This window comes from Tenrec ecaudatus, chromosome 15 (genome assembly GCF_050624435.1).
Source record: "Tenrec ecaudatus isolate mTenEca1 chromosome 15, mTenEca1.hap1, whole genome shotgun sequence".
NCBI lineage: Eukaryota > Metazoa > Chordata > Mammalia > Afrosoricida > Tenrecidae > Tenrec > Tenrec ecaudatus.
This window is the reverse complement of record NC_134544.1, coordinates 91,919,078-91,931,437: the sequence shown is the minus strand read 5'-3', so window position 1 is coordinate 91,931,437 and position 12,360 is coordinate 91,919,078.

Here is a 12,360-nt window from a genome sequence, read left to right as displayed (position 1 = left end):
GCATTGTGATACAGGGTGTGGCTGTGGGTCTTAGTAGACAAAGCCCCCACCCGGACCCCTGTCCCCAAAGCTCCTTGGTCACCCTGCACAGCGCAGGTCGAGGCCGGCCTCCACACTGCAAGGCAATCAACCCTGACCCTCCTCACACGCTCCCACATCCACCTAGAAGACCAGAGATAAGAGATTTCAGAAGCTCCCTGCCTCATCTGCCTCCCTCCCCAGAGTGACAGAGCGGCTGTAACTGATGAGGCAGGATGCAGCCTCGTTCCCAGTCCCCACCCTCTCTGGGAAAGCTGGGCTGTCTGGCACCTCATCCAAGGCCTTTCCTCTGTGATCTCATTACTGAGGAGCTGCTCTTCTACCGCCCACCTCTGTCACCTCATCTAAATACGGGGGAGATGACTATATCTTTGCTGCTCCTTCCCTGACTCCATCCCAGGAGTTTCCTGAACAGATCATCAATAACTTTTCATTACACCTGCAGCAGCCTTCAGATACTGCTGAAAAGAGACAGGCGCCTCCCCTGTGCTGCCAGGATCCAGTGCACATGTGCACACACACGTGCACTCACATTGTACAGGCACACTCACATGTACACACATGCATGCACACACATGTGCACAAACTTTGTTAAGAGGTGGGAATTCTGCCCATTTTTGCCTCTAATATTGCAATTAGAGAGTGATAGAATAATGAAAGATGAAGGTGGATGAAGGAAGATCTATTTATTCCCTTACTTGTTACATAAACCATTCAGGGCTCTATTTTTGTCCATACAAAAACACCACCACCACCATCAACAATCATCAAGTAGCTGTCATGTTTGTAGTGCTGCCCTATTCAAGGCAGTGCTGAGTATGTGAGGAGGATTTTCTCTAAAGCACAGCTCTCAGGAAGTCTGTCTCCTTCACGCTTTTACACAAGCAGGGAGAGAGGAGCCTGCAGGAGGCTCCGTGCGTTGGGTGAAACCACACGATGAGTGAGGAGACCGAGGGTGAAGCCAGGGGAGTGAGAGCCCAGAGTTCACTACTTCACCACCATGCTGGTGTGCGGAATCGTTGAAAGGGTGGCTGCCAACAGCAGGACAGAAAAAAACTAAAGCATGTAACTTGTGGTTTTAGTTCTGGCTTACTTCCAAAAGGAATATTTTTTTGTTCTAGAAAGCTTTATACCTCTATAAAAACAAAAAACTACTGCTGGCAAGCACCTTCAGACTCAAGACAGAGTAGAGGTCTCCCAGTGGGCTTCCAAAGCTGTAAATCTTCACAGAAACAGAATACCTCCTGTGGAGTAGCTGGTTGGTTCAAGCCAGCAACCTGGCAGTTAGCAAGTACTTCCCTTGTAACTGTAATACCTAAATAAAGTGTATTAAATATGAACTACTCCTGGTGTGTGATTTTAAATTGAATTATTGAGACAAACATCTATCAATTGTTTCCAGGGATAGGTGGGAAGGTAAGTATGGTTGTTACATAATTTCATGTCAATTGGATAAATAAGTGGGGTGAAGTCTTTCTTATACCTATATGAGTGTCCTTGGATTTATTTCTCTAGACAACCCAGCCTAACACAGTAGAGCCTGGAGGGGAAGTGCCAGCCCTGAGACGATACTGAGCCTCCATATGGGCGATGGCATAATTTTGGAATGGGTAAGGATGATATTTAAACAACATGCACAATGCCACTTTGTTGGGAGCCGATAGCCATTAAGACCCTGGCCTCAGACATGTAGCAGAAACTTGGCCGCTTTCTAACAGCAAGGCTTTGTTTCCTGCCCAACTTTGCCCCCACATTCCAAGCTACATGCTCAGCAGTATGGGCAGTTGCGATAACTGACCTTGTTGCCATTAGTCAAAGTACTGAGCACCCATTGAACCACAGATATACCATATTAGGAACATAGTGATAAGTTCACCCGGTAAGCCTTAATTTGCATGCGGACGTCACCACGGACGTCTTTGAGTACTGTTGCGCACCCTTTGTACCTTATTAGGAACATGTGGCTGATTGGTTGTTGTACAGTGTGCGGTTGTTACACGGTGTGCTTCATTGGAATATGTGCCTCCCACATCCTACTCTGTTGTAAATATATACCCCAAGTTTTGGCAAAATAAACGGGCTTGATCAGCACTTGTCTTGCCCCATGTCTCTGTGTCTTTCTTCCATCCAGGTTCGTTGCCCCTCCCGGTCACTGCGTGAGGGTTTCGCTGGACGAGACCCCTAACAACTGGCGCCCAAACGTGGGGCCCGACGGGGGTGTTCGATCCTGGACCCTGCTTTCCCTAAGAACGGCCGTTCTGAGCAGTGAAATCTCCGTCTCCTGAGAAGCACCGGAGATCAGTTTGAGTCCGCTGCGGTTCCCTCCTACTCCCTGCCAGAGCCGCATTGAGGTCAACGCAGGCAGCCCGACTGCGATATCGACACTCGTAAGGTAAGTGAAGCAGCGCATCACATCATGGGACAAACATTGTCTGCACAGGAGCAATTTATTGAGGAACCAAAAGCATCTCTTAAGACACGTGGGACTCGGGTTAAAAAGATAGATTTAGTATAGTTTTTCTTTTGCTGGAAGATGTGTGTCCTTGGTTCCCCCAGGAAGGAACCATCGACGAAAAATGTTGGTTACGGATAGCGGATTGTTTACAAGATTATTATCATTCTTTTGGGCCTTCTAAAGTACCTGTTGATGCCTATAATCTTTGGTCTTTGATATGGGAAATTTTGCAAATCCACCATTATCACCCTGATATTTCTAAGGTTGTGTCCCAGTCGCATAATTATTTTAAAACTGTATATAAGAGCAATAAACCTTCCTCCCGAGCGCCATCTGTTTGTTTGTCACCTCCACCTTCTGTTCCTCCCCCAGAAAAACCCAGAGAACAGGATTCCCTTTCTATTGTTTCCGAGACAGAGATAACTCCTCCAAAATTATTTTACCCGTCCCTTGCTGAACATAAAAATCACCCTCCTTCTAATAACCCTCAAGCGCCCTTGCAGGCGCCCTTACAAACTCCAGCCCCGCAAAATCCGCTACAAAACGCCGACCCAGAAATTAATTGGGATGATTTAGAAGAAGCGGTGGTGCATTATCATAACCCCGATTGGCCTCCCTTATCGGGATTCTCTGGCCGGCCACTGCCGTACAATACCCTGGGAAAGCAAGCCCCTGTTCCTGCCGCTGCCGCCTCAGCTCCTATCATGCACGCCCCTCATAACTGGGCACTTTTAAAAGAAGCCACGAAAACATGTTGCGAAGGTTTCCAGTCTTTACAAAATGGTTTGCAACAGCTGGAAATTTGACCTGTCAGCCCCGTTACTCAGGGAGCCGCCGCCCCCCTTGTTAGAAAGAACGCTCGTCTTCGGGCTCCAAGGCTTGGCAAAATTAAGCCCTCTAAAACTACACTTGCGTTCCCAGTCACCGGCTCTAAATCGCGGGCGCCTGCCGAAAGTGAAACTACAGGCGCTAGTAGCGACCCAGATGGTGATGACTCACCTGCAGCAGTTATACAAGGAAATCACTATGATGAGCAATCAGGCACAGATAGTGGAGATGAGGAGGAGGAGGTTAGTACTAACAATCTGCAAGAGGCTAGCACTAAAGATCAGCAATATCGCCGCATTAGCCTCAAGTACGTAAAAGAATTAAAATCTGCTGTGTCTTTATGGCCCGACAGCCCCTTATACCATGTCCCTCCTTGAGTCCCTCACTGAAAAGTGGCTTACTCCAAATGATTGGTATATGTTAGCCCGTGCTGTTCTCTCAGGAGGAGATTTTGTTCTTTGGAAATCAGAATATACAGAAACCTGCAAGGAGGTTGCACGCCGCAATGCCGAGGCTAAGGGGACGGCAAAGCGTTGGACCATTCAAAAATTAAAGGGCCTTGCTCCTTATGACACTAATAGCAAACAGGCTCGATTCTCCCCCGGATTGCTTGCCCAAATTCAAACCGCCGGCCTCAAGACCTGGCGTCGCTTGCCCCCCAAGGGCTCCCACCACTTCTTTGGCACAAATTTGGCAGGGGCCTGAGGAGCCCTACAGTGATTTGATTAGCTGTTTAATGGCCGCGGCCGAGCGACTTGTTGGCAAAGATGAAAATGAAAGTGAATTTATCAAACACCTTGCTTATGAAAATGCAAACCCTATTTGTCGGGATGTTCTCCGCCCACACCGCCGCACTGGAGATATTTCTTACTTTATAAAATACTGCGCAGGAGTTGGTCCATCACATAACCTTGGACTAGCCATAGGAGCTGCTCTTCAAGGTCTAATCCAAAACCCTGCTGCGCTTGCTCAAAAAAAACCTGCTTTAACTGTAAACAGCCTGGGCATTCCTCCCGAGACTGCCCAGCGCCTAGGGCTCCTCGCCCTGAAAGACCGAGACTGTCCACCGTCTGCCCTCGCTGCAAACGTGGTTTTCACTGGGCTTCTGAATGCAGATCCAAGGCCGATTTTCAAGGAAGTCCTCTGTACCCTCACTCTGCGGTACAGGGATACTCCCAGCGGGGCCAGCCCCAGGCCCCCTTTGCGAGACAAACCCCTGGGGCTATCAGGTTTGTTCCTCAAGGCCACCAACTCCCTCAGTCCCAGCACCTGGCATCGCGCCCACAAGCCTTGCCACCCTTTCAAGGGCAACAACAGGCAGTTCAGGACTGGACCTCTGTTGCTCCTCCCATACAGTATTAACTCTTTCCTGGCATTATTGATAATGACTATACAGGACAGATTCAAATCCTTGTCAAAACAGAGCAGGTTATTGACCTCCTTGCTGGGTCCCGCATAGCACAATTAGTTCTTTCACCCTTAGTCAATTTTTCTAACGCGGTTCAGGGACCTGCTAGAGGCGATTCCAAATTTGGCTCCTCTGATGCCTACTGGGTCCAGCAAATTTCCCCTGAATGGCCTTTATTAACACTCACCCTGGATGGCAAACAATTTGAAGGTCTTCTTGATACTGGGGCTGATGCTTCCATAATTTTCGTTGACTGTTGGCCCACTTCCTGGCCTCTTACTCCCTCCTTAATTCATTTACAGGGTATCAGGCAATCTGCCAACCCCATGCAAAGTTCAAAATATTTACACTGGAAAGACCCTGAAGGAAACACCGGCACTGTCAAGCCTTTTATAATAAAAGGCATTCCTGTTAATTTATGGGGTCGAGACATTCTTTCCCAAATGAAGCTTATAATGTGCAGCCTCAACGACGTTGTTGCTCATCAAATGTTAAAACAGGGATTCCGGCCTGGCCGTGGACTGGGAAAAAAATGAGCAGGGTATCACTCAGCCCCTAACAATTTTTCCCCATGAAGGACGCTTAGGTCTTGGGTCGCAGAATTTTTCCTAACGGCCATTGACAAACCTGCACCCCAGGCTCACGCAGACCCTTTAATATGGAAGTCTGACAATCCTTTCTGGGTTGATCAATGGCCTCTGAGTTCTGAAAAGCTTCATGCCGCTCAAGTGCTAGTGTAGGAACAACTGAGGGCAGGCCATTTAATAGAAAGCTCCTCCCCCTGGAATACTCCTATTTTGGTTATACGTAAAAAATCTGGAAAGTGGCGACTTTTACAAGATCTTAGGGCTGTCAATGCCACCATGCACCTTATGGGGGCGCTCCAACCTGGGCTATCCTCTCCGGTCACTATTCCTCATGGTTATTACAAGGTAATTATTGACCTCAAAGACTGCTTTTTCTCCATTCGTCTTGCGCCACAAGACCTTTTCCCTCCCCTCAATTAATTTCAAAGAACCTATGAAAAGGTACCAGTGGGCTACCTTGCCACAGGGAATGGCAAATTCCACTATGTTATGTCAAAAATATGTCGCCGCAGCTCTTCATGAGGTGCGCAAAACCTGGCCACATGTTTATATTATCCATTATATGGATGACATCCTTCTCGCGGCGTCCCTGGATAGCGAGGTTCTCCAGTGCTTTAGCCACCTTAAAAGGCAATTGACCAATTCTGGCCTTGTCATTGCCCCCAGACAAAGTCCAATTACAAGACCCGTATACTTATCTTGGTTTTCACATTTTTGGCCCTAATATCACCACACAAAAGGCAGTTTTTCGCCGAGACCATCCATCTACACTTAATGATTTCCAAAAACTCTTGGGCAATATTAACTGGCTCAGGCCTTATTTAAAACTCACTACAGGAGAACTTAAGCCCCTCTTTGCCCTTCTCGAAGGAGATTCTCATCCAAATTCCCCTCAATCTTTCACCCTTGCTGCTTTACAAGTCCTACAAAAAGTCGAAGAGACTATCAGCAAATAATTTGTAACCAACTTAGATTATTCTAAGCCTTTTAGTTTATTAATTTTTAACACACCCTCAACCCCAACTGGCCTATTGTGGCAAAATAATCCCCTTATGTGGATCCATTTACCCTCCTCACCGTGCAAGGTTTTGCTCCCTTATTATGATTCTGTAGCCGAGTTAATTATTCAAGGACGCCAGACTAGCCTTAAATATTTTGGCCTAGAACCGTTTAAAGTTATCCAGCCATACACCCACCCACAGGTCGATTGGCTCATGCAGCAAACTAACTGCTGGCCCGCTGCATGCACATCCTTTACAGCAAGTATTGATAATCATTACCCCCCAAATAAATTAGTTCAATTTTGTTGTCTCCATGCCTTTATTTTCCAAAATCTTACTAGTTTACACCCTCTTAATGATGCATTTTTAGTTTTCACTGATAGGTCCTGTACAGGAATTGCAGCCTTTTGGGTAAATGGTATAATTACTAAAATCCAAACCGACTGCGTTTCAGCTCAGTTGGTCGAACTCAGGGCCATTATGTGCATTTTAGCACAATTTGCAGACAAACCCCTTAATATATACACTGATAGCGCTTACTTGGCATATTCCATTTCTTTGCTGGAAACCACTCCTCAAATAAAAAAGACTGCTGAAACTTCGGCCCTGTTCCTGGAGTGTCAAAAAGCAATTCATTCCAGGACAGCTCCCTGTTTCATTGGTCATATTAGGACCCACTCAGACCTCCCTGGTCCCTTATCCCAAGGATACGGGGTTGTTGATGCGGCCACCCGCTTTGTCGCCTTAGCCTCTGTAGATAATGTTGAAAAGGCTCGCGCCGCCAATTCCTTACGTCATATTAATGCTCAAACTTTACTCTTAATGTATAAAATAACCAGGGAACAAGCTAGACAAATAGTCAAACAATGCTCTAACTGTGTAATCCATCTCCCGGTACCGCACTTGGGAGTCAATTCTAAAGGATTGGTGCCAAATGATATCTGGCAATTGGATGTAACCCACCTTTCTGAGTTTGGCAATTTAAAATATGTTCATGTGTGCGTGGACACCTTTAGTGGATTCATAGTAGCCTCCCTCCAAACAGGAGAGGCCACCAAACATGTTATAGCTCACCTTTTACACTGTTTCTCTATACTTGGGGCCCCTAAGCAAATAAAACAGAAAATGGCCCTGGTTACACCTCTGCAGCCTTTCAAGAATTTTGTTACAATCTCTTTATAAAGCATGTTACTGGCATCCCGTAAAATCCCCAAGGCCAGGGGGTAGTGGAAAGGTCAAACATAACATTAAAACTTACTATTGAGAAAATAAAAACAGGACAATGGTACCCTACAAAAGGCACCCCCCAGAACCTTCTTAATCATGCCTTATTTATACTCAATTTCTTACGCCTTGATGATTCGGGAAAATCAGCTGCAGATCGGTTTTGACACCCTAAATCTAACTCACAATTTGCCATGGCAAAATGGAAAGACCCTATAAACAATTCATGGCACGGACTGGACCCAGTACTTATCTGGGGAAGAGGCTCCGTTTGTGTTTATTCTCAAGAGCATAATGCAACAAGATGGCTACCAGAAAGACTGGTCAGACAAATGGACCATAAATCTGAAGTAATGCCCTCCAGGGAGGAGTCAACTCCCTGAGGGATAGTTCTCTTTTTTGTGTTTTTACAGGTTCAACAAATTTACACATGTGGACCTTCACCTCTTGTCTTGGAATCAGAATCGCAGCAATTGCCCCCCACTTGCTGCAGTCCCAACCTCCAACCCTATTTCTGATACGGACACCACCCCACCTCCCCAAACTCCTATAATTGTCAATGATGTTCCCCTTTATTTACCTCCTGGCACAACCTAAGTTCCGTTTTGTTACTCCGCGCTGTCCTCATCTCTTTGTAATAATTCACTCACACGACAGAAGCAGTTGCACCCAATGGCTTTTTCTTTTGGTGTAATCATACCCTCACAAAACATGTAAATGTTTCCCTTCCGTCTTCCTTATGGTGTATGCCTGTTACTCTGGTGCCCCAATTAACTGTTTATACCACCGCTGAATTTCAATCTAAAATTTCCCCTCGCCCCCTTTCCAAGTCAAAAAGAGCTATTTTTCTCCCTGTCTTAATGGGCCTTTCATTGGCCTCCTCTGTCGCCCCTGTTGGTTTTGGAGGAGGAGCACTTGGACATTCTATCACCGCCATCAACGATCTGGCCGCCCGCCTTCAAGAAGCTTTGGATGACTCTGCACAGTCTCTGGAGTCTCTCCAACAACAAATCAACTCTTTAGCTCAAGTTGTTTTGCAAAATCAGCGCGCACTGGACCTTATTACAGCCGAAAAGGGGGGTACTTATCTGTTTTTACAAGAAGAATGTTGTTACTTTATTAATGAATCTGGATTAGTTGAGGAGCGGGTAAACAATCTCAATAAGATCAGTAAGGAAATACTTAATTTCGGACGCCCACCCCAAGTTCGCTCAACTCAATGAATTGGTGGTCTTCGCCGTTATTTTCATTTATTGCCCCCTTTATAGGGCCAGTAATTGTTTTGCTTGTTGTAGTTTCATTGGGGCCCGTCATTTTTAACAAACGTATGTCTTTTATCAAACAACAAATAGAGGCCATCCAGGCTAACCCCATATAGATCCATTACCATCACCTTGAGATGATTAGTCGGGGTGGCTCGCTATCTGACGATGAGTATGCGTCACCGGTAAGACCCTCCGCCCTTATGAGATGAGTTGGATAGCCAATGAGGGGTAAGACTGGGTGCCCCTGACACCAACCTAAGACAGGCGGTGGTTCGCCTCCACCTAAGGTGGATAAGATGCGTTCACAGAAGCCGAAGAAAGGTAAGGGTCAGAGCCGCACCTGGCAACCTATGACAGGCACAACTACCTAAGAGTATCTCTCATTTTCTAAATACATAAAACAAAAAAGGAGGACCTGTTGGGAGCCTATAGCCATTAAGACCCTGGCCTCAGACACGTAGCAGAAACTTGGCCGCTTTCTAACAGCAAGGCTTTGTTTCCTGCCCAACTTCGCCCCCACATTTCAAGCTATATGCTTAGCAGCATGGGCAGTTGCAATAACTGACCTTGTTGCCATTAGTCAAAGTACTGAGCACTCATTGAACCACAGATATACCATATTAGGAACATAGTGATAAGTTCACCCGGTAAGCCTTAATTTGCATGCGGACGTCACCACGGACGTCTTTGAGTACTGTTGCGCACCCTTTGTACCTTATTAGGAACATGTGGCTGATTGGTTGTTGTACAGTGTGCGGTTGTTACACGGTGTGCTTCATTGGAATATGTGCCTCCCACTTCCTTCTCTGTTGTAAATGTATACCCCAAGTTTTGTCAAAATAAACAGGCTTGATCAGCACTTGTCTTGCCCCATGTCTCTGTGTCTTTCTTCCATCCAGGTTCGTTGCCCCTCTGGGTCACCGCGTGAGGGTCTCGCTGGACCAGACCCCCAGCACCACTTAATTATAATCTTGTAGATTTGGAAGTGTCAAATGTTTTGATGCATGTATATTGAGTACAATTTTTAAAGAGTGTATGCAAAAGAGCAATATGCCAAGTCTGCGTTACCATTTGCTGTTGCTCAGCTAAAAGCGATTTGGGCCGATGTAGTCCAATGGGAACCACAGAGGCTCAGGAGGAAAGCTGGTACCATCTGGAAACTAAGACTTGTCTGACCAAATGCAGAGTCTCCCTTCAAGTAACTGACAGATCAGAGGCAGCTGATCTCTGCTGCAGAAGCAACAATTTGTCTTAATTCCTAGACCACTGCCACAACCATGCCTTGTTGCCCTCGGTGCCCTCCTTCCCAACCACAATAAGTCACTAGAATGCCGTGCTTTATTTAAAAATAAACAAACAACTTCTGTCTCCATCCTGGCACTGTTTCAGCTTATTTAGCATCATAACATATGTCATCTGTTTCCCTAAACAATCTAACATGGACATGGCACGATGGGACTAATGATTTTGGCAAATGAGAAACAGACTGCCCTCTGAATACACACGATGGCATTTGATTTACTGTCAGTAGACGCTATCGTGTGTCTTCTCCTCTTTCCTGGAAAATAAATAGAGAAAAGAAAGAGGAATGAAAAGGGCTGCAAGATGTTTAGCTCTTGTCCTTTTAGAAAGTCTAGGAAAAGTATGTGAACTCTGCCTGCCTTTAGATGCCCCACTCATCTGGCAAACAAGGATTGCACACGGACCATGGACAAGACATCTGGATCTGGGGGAAGGATATAACAATTGCCCCACCAGCAAAGAGCTTCCAGAAATACGTGAGAGCACAGGCCAGAACAGCTCGTAAAAAGAACAAGAAGAATCACAAAGGAGGGTGTGCACCAGCACCACTTCATCCAGCTGCAGACACATGAAGGAAAAGCTTCCTTTGCTTTGAGTCAAGTTTATGATTTCTGCTGCATCCCTTACCAACACCTTCACAAAGATCTAGGTTCTTGGGTTGTTTCGTTCCAGGGCTGACATCTCCTTGGTAAAGCCATACTTTATGGAAAGCTCATGGTCCAAGAATTTCACCTATATGTTCTGAAAGGGGGCCATGCTAAAACCCCTGGCTCAGACTTTCAGGATGGGGCACAACACAGCAAAACCACCATGGGTACAGCGGGATTTGGTAACACTCTCATCTCAATCACAACCTGGAACTGGCAAAGCTATTTTCTTCCACTCACCATCTTTCAATCAATATTTACTCAGCTATTAATTGCTCCCCGGGCTCAACGTCAGAAAAGTGTTCAAATGTTGCCAAATTGTCCATCTAATGGTAAAGGTGTGTACAAGGGATACGAGAGCAAGAGCCTCAGAGGTGATCAGCGTGTAACGAGAGAGGGATTCACCTTTGTCTTTTGTAGGAAGCCCCTGAGATTTAGTCACATTGGCAGACTTTCCCTGGAGCAAGCAAATAAAGCTGCTCCCGGCTCAGCTCCATTCCTGATCTGGTCTTGCCATGAGACTATCCAGGCTTTGTCCCAACCCCACATCCTGGAAACCACAAGTGGAAGGAGATGGATCTTGGGGATATCATTGAAAAGAATGGGAATTACAGAACACTTCACTGTACTCATATGGAACTTATACATAGATCAAGAGATAGGACAAGGTGAGACTGTGAACAGGACAAGGTGATACTGCATGGTTTAAAATCAGAAAAGGTGTGCATCAGGGCTGTATCCTTTCACTGTTCTTATTCCATCTGTATGCTGAGCAATTAATACAAGAAGCTGGTCTATATGAAAAAGAACATGGCATCAGGATTAGAGGAAGACTTATTTAATAACTTGTGCTAGTCAGATGACACAACCTTGCTTGCTAAAAGCAAGGATGACTTGAAATAATTTCTGATGACAACCAAAGATTGAGTCTTCAGTATTGGTTGTAACTCACTGTAAAGAACACCAATGTGCTCACAGCTCCATATCAAGAATAGCACAATCCATATAAAATAGGGAACATCATGACAGATGGAGAAAGATTAAAGTTGTCAAGGAGTCCATTTTTCTCACATCCACAATGACGATCATGCACATGTTATTCAAAATATTGCATTGGGTAACTCTGTTGCGCAAGACCTCATCAAAGTGTTGAGGGCCAAGAACAGCACCTTGAAGTCTAAAGTGGACCTGACCCAAGCCATGGCATTTTCAATCACCTCGTGTACATGTGAAAGTTGGGTAATGAATCAGGGAGATTGAGTAAGAATTTATGTATTTGAACCCTGCTGTTGATAAAGAATATTGAAAAGTACTGTAGACTGCCAACAAAACAAATAAATCTATCTTTGAAGACATACGTTTAGCATGCTTCCTAGAAGCCAAGAATGGAAAAACTTCATCGCACATACTTTGGGCATGTTATCAGGCAAGTGTACTCCTTGGAAAAGGACATAGAGCTTGTTAAAGTGGAGGGGCTTGAAAAAGAGGAAGACTCTTACGAAGATGAATGAACAAAGTGGCTGCTTCAATGGACTAAACCCAACCCAATTCTTAGGACAGCACAGTACTGCACAGTGTTTGGCTCTGTTGTGCATAGGTTCACT